General features: G+C 38.9%; 1 pseudogene; it reads left to right on the top strand.

The window, feature by feature from the left end:
- The first annotated feature begins 2482 nt into the window (after positions 1 to 2482).
- On the top strand, positions 2483 to 10644 carry LOC103239502 (hsc70-interacting protein pseudogene; annotated as a pseudogene).
- The last annotated feature ends 450 nt before the right edge of the window (positions 10645 to 11094 follow it).

Raw genomic sequence — 11094 nt, 5'->3', positions numbered from 1 at the left:
AAGGGAAGGAAATTCTGATGTAGGCTACAACACAGATGAATCTTGAGAACATTATGTGAAGTGAAATAGCCAGTCTCTAGTAGACAAGTACTGTATGATTCCACTTATATGAGGTATTTAGAGTAGTTCAAAATTATACAGTCAGACAGTAGAATAGTGGGTGCCAGCAGCTGGGGAAAGTGGAATATGGGGAATTATTGTTTAATGAATACAGAGTTTCAGTTTTACAAGATGAAATGAGTTGTGGAGATGAATGATGGTGATGATTGCACAACATTATGAATGCATTTAAAAATACTGAACTGTGTACTTAAAAATAGTCAGGATGACAAATTTTTTGTTTCATGTATTTTATCACAATTTTCAAATGGGGAAACATTTTATAATCATTTGAAAGGATAGGAGTGCTCATAGGGGTGAAGTTTAGAAGCTACTAACTTCAACATAAAATACTAACAACAGAGGAAAGAGAAAATCATTAACAGCAGCATCTAACCAGATTTCAATCAGTGGGGTTTCATAATTCATTATGTTCAACTAAATAGGGATCCCTGAAATGTCAATATAAAATTTATTGTTCTAAATGCAATTACACTGTAAGCACTGTTAAACCTTGGGATACTGATTATTTGAACATTTAGACAAATAAAAGTATTAAAATATTATAAAAATTAAAAGAGTTAAGAAATCATAACATCTATGAATATACAATCATGTTTTCCCTGAAGATATAACTTCAGTCCCAAAATAAATTTTCAAATATAAAATAGCTATAATAATGTTTCAACCAATAATTTTATATTACCATAAAATTGGAAGAGAAGTAGCTAGTTTTTAGGATAATAAGAAAATGTTAGTAATAAAGCATTATTTGGAAATACGGAGCAAAATTCTGTTACCATGGGCTTTGTTTTTAGATCCATGATTTGATAAAAATTCATGTGTCCCTTTCTATTTATTATAAAAAGAGATAAAAACCTACCACAGTAAAATGCCTTTAGGTCTATGCCTAGTGCCTTAGAAATAAAAATTTATTATCAAAGAATGGCTAAAGCCTCAGCTCATCCAAAGAGCTCCTCCTACTGTTTCTCCAAAATGTAAAATGAGTCTAAAGTTCCTCAACTTTAACTGAAGAACCAGAGCATGACAAAATCAAGGCATAGGAACCAGAAGAGTTAAAGCCCCTGAGTCAAGGCTGAGATTCTGATTCTTAACGGGAGGAGCTAAAAGTCAAACCCTGACAGGGGCAAAGCTTCTAGGTTCATTCTCAGGGCCTTCCCTTCCCTTAAGCTGTTTTGTCTAACAACTGTGCTCACTTGCAAATTTGCAGGGGCTTTTTGGCAATATCTGAACTCAAAGAAATGCAGCTCTAACAAGAAAATACCAAGCACATGACAAAGTGTGGCAGAGAATTTTTGAACAAAGCACCTCTTCCCATTATCCCCAAACACTCCAAGGCCAGTGTCTACTCTGCACACAAATCATCGTGAAGGAAGTGAAAGGTATATTCAGGTATAAAACAATTTTTTTTAAATAAGTTGTTAGTAATAAGTTTCTAACAACTTAGAATTAATGTATTAATATCTGATTAATTCAAATTCTTAGTCTCTGACATTTTTGGCAAATGGATAGTAGAGTTTGTTTTTCAGTCTATGGGCATGAGAACCAATGCCTGAACCACAAAGAGAAAACAGTAAATGTGTTAACAATAAAGGTTCGAAGGTTATACACCAAACTTAACACATGGGAAGATGAAGAGCTGGGGACAAAATAAGGTGTTTTTCTTTCTACTTGATATAATTCTATATTAGTTAAATTTTTTATAATGAGCATGTTTTATGTAAAACTTCTGAAATTTTATTTTTTAAAGAGTCATCTAAAATAACAATATTATCTGGGACATACTTACCCGTCTAGGTAATAATCTATGCTCTCCATTTGGTCACTTTGTTCAGTCATCCCACAGACTAGCTCCTTTGGCGCACTAGTCCCCAGACCAGGCACTGCAGAGGCTGCAAAGACAATCCTTGTAACAGCAAACATTTATGGAGTGCTATGTGGCAGGTACTGTCTCAAGAACTTATCAGAGCTATCCCATTTAATCCTCATCCAATTTTGTCAGACCCACTCCTCAAATGAGGAAACAAGGCACAGAGCAGTTAAGTAAATTGCTCAAGACCTCAGCTGATACTGATGGAACAGGTTGTTTGGCTTCAAGCTGCACCTTTAATCACTATGCTATTTTGCATCCCTAAGGGTGAAAACCCTTCCCAAACTCTGAGAGTTTACAGTCTAGTTGGAGAGAAATGTAGAAACCAATCACATATCATAGATGGTGTGATAAAGGTACACACAAAGAAAAAAGAAAGTTTGATTGAGTGTGGGTGGGAAGGGTGAGGAGTGTCAAGGAACCTTTCCAAGAGGAAGCACCCAGCAAAGCCAAGAGCTGGTCTTCTCACAAGAGCTGAGGGAGGGGAGGGTAATGAACATCTACTCCACACCTGCCACTTACCAGGTGCTTGGTGAGTGTATTAGTCTGTTTTCATTTTGCTAATAAAGACGTACCCAAGACTGAGCAATCTACAAAAGAAAGAAGTTTAATGTATGCATAGGTCCACGTGGCTGGGGAGACCTCACAATCATGGCAGAAGGTGAAAGGCACGTCTCACATGGTAGCAGAAAAGAGAAGAAAGCTTGTGCAGGGAAACTCCCCTTTATAAAATCGTCAGATCTCGTGAGACTTATTCACTATCATGAGAAGAGCACAGGAAAGACCGGCCCCCATGATTCAATTACCTCCCACTGGCTCCCTCCCACAACATTTGGTAATTATGAGAGTTACAATTCAAGAAGAGATTTGGGAGGGGACACACCAAACCATATCAGTAAGTGTTAACACAGATCATCTCCTTCTAGTACCGTAATAGGCCCTATGAACTATGTGTTGTCTCTATTTTACTGATCAAGAGACCAATACCCCAAAAGTAAAATAACTTGTCTAAAACTGAAGAAGTATTAAGTGCCAGAGCCAAGAACGAACTTTTATCTAACTTAGAAGCCCATGCTCTTTCCTCTCCCATCTCCCCCCACTACACACATGCACACACACACACAAGCACACACACGCGCACACACACATACAGAGCAGGAGGAGAAAAGTTAGAAATAGCAAAAAGACATTAAAACATCCTGTAAAAGGCTGGGCGTGGTGGCTCACACCTGTAACCCAGCACATTGGGAGGCTGAGGCAGGCAGATCACAAGGTCAGGAGGTCAATACCATCCTGGCTAACACAGTGAAACCTCATCTCTACTAAAAATGCAAAAAATTAGCTGGGCGTGGTGGTGGGTGCCTGTAGTTCCAGCTACTTGGGAGGCTGAGGCAGGAGAATGGCGTGAACCAGGGAGGCAGAGCTTGCAGTGAGCCAAGATCACGCCACTACACTCCAGCCTGGACAACAGAGTGAGACTCCATCTCAAAAAAAAAAAAAAAAAAAAATCCTGTAAAAACAAAACAGTAATTAATAATAATAAAATAGCAAGTTAAAAATAATATACAGTGAGTCTCCATTGGTTAAATAAAATGATAATAACAAAATGGTAATAATAAAAATTAATTTAATAATAACAAATAAACACACTGGCATGAGAAATCTCCATACTCTGAAAGAAATCTCTTAAATAAGCAGCAGGCCATTGGTCTGAGATCATCTCCATACCTTGAGTTCCTACAAACAAATTGCAACTTTAGTGAGTAAACAAACTGAAAATCTAACTTTGAAATATAACAAATGGTCAGTCTTGGCCAACCACAGCAGCTGAGCTCCAGCCAATCACAGGCTGCCGCCTGCTCAGATCATGTTCAAATAGGGCAAACATCAAGCTGTAGCCAGTCAAGCTCTTTCTGCACTTTCCTTTAGTATGTAAACATACTTACTTCCAACTGTGCTTAGTGAGCTCTCTGAACATTTGCTGGTTCTAAGTACTGATAATGCATGAATTATTTTTTGCTCAGATAAATTCTGCTAAATTTAAATTGACAAAGGCTTTTATTTTAACAGACAAAGCTATCCAGCCACAAAGTGAACTATCATAAGATGAACTTCCATTCCTGGAAATGTTTGTGCAAATTTTTAACATCTGTCAACCTGTCCTGGAAGGCCCAAGGTGAAACTTTGGACGATCCAACCTCTAGGGGTTCTTAAATCACAGTGGGTTTCTATAGTTACAGTTACCCTAAGAAGTTAAGTAGAGCCACAAAATAAAGTTCCACTTTGGACTGGTTTTTGTTTCTGTGGCTACACTGTCAGTTCTCTGAAGAGAAAGTTGAGTTTCATCCTCTTTGTTATCCTCACTCTTCTCAAGGTCACCCATGACCTTTGAGAGACAAATCTAATTGCTATCTCTCTGTTCTCATCTTACTTTACCTCTCTGCAGCACTATACACTTCCTCGCTAAAACACTTTTTCTATTGATTTCCATAGCTACACCTCTCCATCTTCCTGCCTGTTACACTGGCTGGTCCTTCTCCATCTTTTTTGCTGCTCCTCCTCCTCTTCCCAACTTCAACAATGTTGTGACTTGAAGACACAGTTCTGCACCACCTTTTCTTGGATCTATACTCTCTCCCAACATCAGCTGGTCATGGCCCTGATCTTCCAATGCCACCTATATACAAATGACACCCAAGTGTGTATCTTCAGCTCTGACTTATCTGATATCAATGTTTTCATGTCCAGTAGGCATTTGAAACTAAGCATGTTCAAATCAAACCCTTAATTTCCACCCCCTAAACCTCTTCTTTCCCATCTCAGGAAATTGTTCAGGACAAAGACCTCTTTCCCTCAATCCCCACATCTAATCCATCAGTATATCGTGTTGTTTCTCTCTCTAAAATATAGTTTGGAATCAACTACTTCTCACCATTTCTACTATTTCCACCTTAGACCAAGACCCTGGACTTACCTGGCTTATCTGAAATAGCCCTGGTGCTCTTCCTACACCCACTCTTGCCCGCACAGTCATTCTCCTCACAGCAGCTAGAATTGCACGTACAACAAAATCTAAACTCTTCATTGAGATCTTACAAGATCCCAGATGGCCCAATGCCTGCCTGCCTCTCTGTGCTTATCTTCCATTACCCCTCCTTTGCTCAGCAGGCTCTGGCTACAAGAGCTCCTTCCAGTACCTTGAACATGCCAAGTTTGCTCCTGCCTCAGGCCTTTGCACTTGTTTCCAATGCCTGGGGCGCTCTTTTCCTTCCCTTCTCTAGCTGACTCTATTTTCTTAAATAATACCCCCTCAGGGAGGCCTTTTCCACTCCACACCTGTCACTCTCTATTACATTAACCTATTTTATTTTCTTCATAGTCTCTTTGTTAACTTGTTTATTGCCTTTATTCCCAAGGAAAAGTAAACTCTAAGATAGCTAGGACTTCACCCATCATGTTCACCAGTGACCCAGTACCTAGAACAGTGCCTGGCATAAAATAGGTGCTTAATAAATATTTTTGAAGAAATTCAATATAAGTATTAAAGAAAGGTTTTTGCTTAACAGAGTCTACTGATATGCCACAACTGGAGTTAAAGATGTTTAAAAAGCATTGATTTCTGTTATAAACAAGTGACTAGAGAGTCCCCGGTTGCCCAAGTTGCCCCAACAAGTTTACAATGGATCTGTTACTAGTAGTGCTGAAAGAGATAACAACCAATAACTCTGGGGCTCAACTTCCTTCGTTTTGCATTTTCAATCTCTTAATGTAGGAAACCCAGTTTAAATGATAACTCTGCCTCTTTCTTCCAGGCCCCCAGTGTTATTATTTGAAATGAAGAGACACCAAAGCAGAAAGCCTGCTTTAGGCCAAGATACAAATTATCTCATTGATATTGTCAGATGTGTGTCATGTTCCCACGGGGGAACTATCCATAAGTAATGTCATAAGCCACTTGCGGTTTCATATGAAACATCTCCACATGGATATCCTCTGCAATTTCTGGTGAGTTTGTAGTTCCATTGGAGGTACATTTTTTAGAAATGTTCATTATTTTTAGATATTAAAGCAAATCTCATAAGGAGGATTAAGGATTAGGTGTTACCAATGTAAAGAGAAAATAATCATTCTTTATCATTACCGCATTATGTGGAAAAAATGACTTCCTTTCACTGAGTTTTGGTTTAAACCACTATAGTGAAAGTGGCTTCTGAAAAATTGTCTCAGGTAACATTTACAGTCATAATATGGAAAAATATAATTTGCCATCAGTAGCCTATCATTTCTACACTTCTCAGTTATTTGTGACCTGAATAAATAAGGCCTATGGCTTAATAGGATAAAAATGCTGCTAAGATACGTAGAAGCAAAGATAAACCCTCTTTTCTGTCCTCCTCAAGAATATGAGATGGAGGTGCAAGTCATGATCCTTTCAAAAAAGCAAGGCTGCACACCCAGAGCCTTTCTAAGCAGTCCTACTTCAAAGGGACACATACAGTGAAGTGCTGGAGCTACCTTAAATAAGGTAATGCAGGGAGGAAAACCTTTTCTTGTTATAAGCATCTGAATACCTCAAGAAAAAAATATTTCAAGGTTGTGTTATTGGTTTATTATTCATCATCTTCACATTTTCACCTGCCTATCTAACCACAGCTGAATATTTCATTTCCAACTCCCCTGTTAATGTTACAACTACAAATTAATTTCATTTCCTTGTTGGTAATATGTTACATTGCTTGATAAGGTTTTAAAAGATTATCAGAAAAAAAGGTGCCAGAATAGTGCAAAATATCATCACATCCCTAAAGAAAAAAAGGCTAGAGATCTCTGGCATAGTGGTAACTTGCCAGCCTTCAAAATTACTGAAAAACAACTGAAATTTTTATTCTATGAATTTCAAATCTTTGACCAATCCCCTGATATAGATGTCTACAACCTTCATTTGCTTTTGTTTATCCAACAAATGACATAAAGATGTGATGCTCTGATGAGATGAAATTGAATGTATGTGTACACACCTGTGTGTGCGCACACACCTGTGTGTGCATTTGAATGTGTGTGAAAAGGAAGACACCTATTTTCCAGGGTGTGTCAAAGATGTACAGTTCTTAATGACTTCTATCTGGGATTTACTTGTATTCAAATGTTTAAGTTTTTCTTCCTTCCAAACATCTAAGCCATACTAAATTAATGGAAGAAAGTGGTAATTGTTTACTAAGGGAACAAAACAGAATGGCACATTAAGAAATCATTGGAAACCCTGTTATCCATAATCACCATCCTACTCTAAAAATTAAAGAAAGAAGAGCACTGGAGTTAAAGTTACATTCCCACTCAAACCAAAGACATTTTTGCCTCTTCATATAAAGTGTAAACTCCTCTCTCTCTCTAACAGGGTTTATGTCATATGTCTGGATTCTATCCCAATGCCCTACAAATTGAAGGTACCAAATACCTATTTTCTTTTTTATTATTATTATACGTTAAGTTCTCAGATACATGTGCACAATGTGCAGGTTTGTTACATAGATATACATGTGCCATAGTGGTTTGCTGCACCCATTAACCCATCATCTAAGTTTTAAGCCCGGCATGCATTAGGTACTTGTCCTAATGCTCTCCCTCCTCTTGCCCCCAAGCCCAAACAGTCCCCAGTGTGTGATGTTCCCCTTCCTGTGTCCATGTGTTCTCATTGTGCAAATCACACTTGTGAGTGAGAACATGCAGTGTTTAGTTTTCCATTCTTATGTTAGCTTGCTGAGAATGATGGTTTCCAGTTTCATCCATGTCCCTGCAAAGGACATGAACTCATTCTTTTTTATGGCTGCATAGTATTCCATGGTGTACATGTGCCACATTTTCTTTATCCAGTCTATCATTGATGGGCATTCGGGTTGGTTCCAAGTCTTTGCTATTGTGAACAGTGCTGCAATAAACATAAATGTGCATGTGTCTTTATAGTAGAATGATTTATAATCCTTTGGGTATATACCCAGTAATGGGATTGCTGGGTAAAATGGTATTTCTGTTTCTAGATCCTTGAGGAATCACCACCCAAATACATATTTTCTAAGAATTATGATGATAATGAATTAACTCCTCTAATTCCTACCAGGAAATATATTCCATACATAATTAGACCCATGTTTCTCAAAACATGTTTAACAAAAGATGTATGCCTTGCAACATGGATGGCCGTTCTACTAAAAATGGGAGGAAAAGAAAAATTCTTTAGCTAAGTAAGATTGAGAAACCTAAGCATAAAGTTAAATAAGTTGCATTACCACATAATTTCTTAAGAAATTTTAAAACATTTTTGTGCATTGTTGTGAAACTCTAAAAGACAGCTAAAGTTTGCAACATTTCCCATAATTGTTTGATAAGGAAAACTTATGAAACCTTGAAGGGTACTAGTGTCTTACAGACCAAAGTTTAAGAAATGATACATTAGATGAATGTTAAGTGAGTGCCCACTATACAAAAGGATAGTGGTCATTGAAATATACCCATTCTTTCAGCCCTGGGGATTTTTTTCATCTGTAAACAGATGATAATAACACCTACCTCACAGGGTTGTCATGAAACTGGAATGAAATCAAATATATGCAATGCCAAGTCTAGCACAAAGAGGACCAAAATGAACTCTCCTCCTCTGTCCATAAAGCATTACTGTGAGGAAACTGAAATTGTCCTGAATTTTGTTGCACTTGTACACACCTCTGTATAGGTTTGTATGCCTGGGGACGGAATTGTATCATATGACACTCCATTATCTGGTTCAGGAGTTAAGTCAGTCCAGCCAAAGCCATCTCCCACCCAACTAGGATTTTAGTTCCTTAACTTCATAAACCTCCATCCACCACTGCCTTCCTTAATTAGACCTATGATTCCTCACACACAGTCAACACACTTGTAAAGACCCAGGCATTCAAGCATAAACCAGAAATGTAGTACATCCGGTTGCCAAAATGGTTAAGTACTTTATTAGCGAAGGATCTTAAGCATATATATATATGTGTGTGTGTGTGTGTGTATGTGTGTGTATATATATGTGTGTGTGTATATATATGTTATTTAGGGTCATGCAAGTGCTGAATAGTACACTAGAACTGCTTTTAGTTTCTAATCTATTTTAACAACACTGCGTGGCAAAGTTGATTAAAATAAATATTCAAATAAAATCTAAGTTGAACAAAGCAATACAAAAATGTTTAAGCCTCAAGTGCATGCAGCCACAGAATATGCTCTTGGACATTGCTCCCTAAGGGGCTGCTATCCTCCGCCTCCTTGAAGGCACCCATGTCAGGGGTTGCCCGATCCAGGGAGCTGGTTCCTAGTTAAGAATATGAGAATGTGTGCACAGAAAGGCAGGCAACAGCACAAACAGCCATGCTTCTAGAAGGTTCTAGGGAGAGAGCAGGAGCAGTGCAGAGGGAATAGGAATGAGCAGGCAGAGGACCTGGGGTCATGAGACCTTTGGGTGGGAAGAGCCACTGGCCGGGAAGGTCCTAGTGTGTTCAGTCTCCCAGCAGCTGCCTGCTTCTACGAGGTCATGCGCAGCCAGCACCTGGGCCTAGAACCAGCCACAGCCCCGTAGCTTCGCCCACCGCCTTCCAACCATAGACCCCCACAAAGTGAACGTGCTTTGGGCCTTTGTGAAAATGTGTAAACAAGATCCAAGCATTCTGCACACCAAGGAAATGTGTTTCCTGAGGGAGAGGGTGGAGAGCATGGGGGTTAAAGTATCACCTGCTACTCGGAAAGTGAAATCAGAAGAAAATACCAAGGAAGAAAAATCTGGTAGTAAGAAGGTGGAGGAAAACTTAAAGGCAGATGAACCATCAAGTGAGGAAAGTTATCTAGGAATTGATAATAAAGGTGTGATTGAACCAGACACTGATGCCCCTCCAGAAATGGGAGATGAAATGCAGAGATAACAGAGGAGATGATGGATCAGGCAAATGATAAGAAAGTGGCTGCTATTGAAGCCCTAAATAACGGTGAACTGCAGAAAGCCATTGACTTATTCACAGATTCCATCAAGCTGAATCCTCACTTGGCCATTTTATATGCCAAGAGGGCCACTGTCTTCGTCAAATTACAGAAGCCAAATGCTGCCATCTGAGACTGTGACAGAGCCATTGAAGTAAATCCTGAGTCAACCTAGGACACAGGAAATTGCAGAACATCAGAGAAAGTATGAACGAAAATGTGAAGAGCAAGAGACCAAAGAAAGAATAGAAAGAGTTAAGAAGGCTCGGAAGAGCATGAGAGAGCCCAGAGGGAGGAAGAAGCCAGACAAGCCAGTCAATAGTCAGGAGCTCAGTCTGGCTCTTTTCCAAGTGGCTTTCCTGGGGAAATGTCTGATAATTTTCCCAGAGGAATGCCTGGAATGGAGGGGGCATACCTGGGATGGCCAGAAGGCCTCGACCCAATAAAATTCTCAGTGAGCCAGAGGTTCCTGCAGCCATACAGGATCCAGAAGTTATGGTGGTCTCCCAGGCTGTGGCTCAGAACCCAGCAAATATGTCAAAATACCGCAGCAACCCAAAGGTTATGAATCTTATCAGTAAATTGTCAGCCAAATTTGGAGGTCAAGCGTAATGCCCTTCTGATAAATAAAGCCGTTGCTTAAGGAAAGGCAACCTAGATCACCTTATGAATGTTGCAGTAATACAAACCAGTGTACCTCTGACCTTCTCATCAAGACAGCTGGAGTGCTTTGAATATAATCCCTACCCCTCTCCCCCGAATGCAGCTGAAGAATTTTACAGTGGTTCGCCATTAGGGTATTCATTCAGATAATGTTTTCCTACTAGGAATTACAAACTTTAAACCCTTTTTAAACCTTAAAAATATTTAAAACAAATTTAAAGGGTCTGTTAATTCTTATATTTTTCTTTATTAATCATTTTGGATTTTTTATTTGAATTATCGGGCAAGAAAAATACTTATGTATGGAAGATTTTTGCTCTAATTTGAGTGAAATGAAAGTTTATTAGTGCGAAGCAAAAAAAAAAAAAAATGTTGAAGCCTCTTGTGATGCACAATTCATCAGTGATACATTAGTGCCCTCTGCTGCTAGTTGAGTTTTCCAACAGCTC

This window comes from Chlorocebus sabaeus, chromosome 11 (genome assembly GCF_047675955.1).
Source record: "Chlorocebus sabaeus isolate Y175 chromosome 11, mChlSab1.0.hap1, whole genome shotgun sequence".
In the NCBI taxonomy this organism is placed as follows: Eukaryota; Metazoa; Chordata; class Mammalia; order Primates; family Cercopithecidae; genus Chlorocebus; species Chlorocebus sabaeus.
This window is presented reverse-complemented; position numbering and strand designations above follow the sequence as displayed.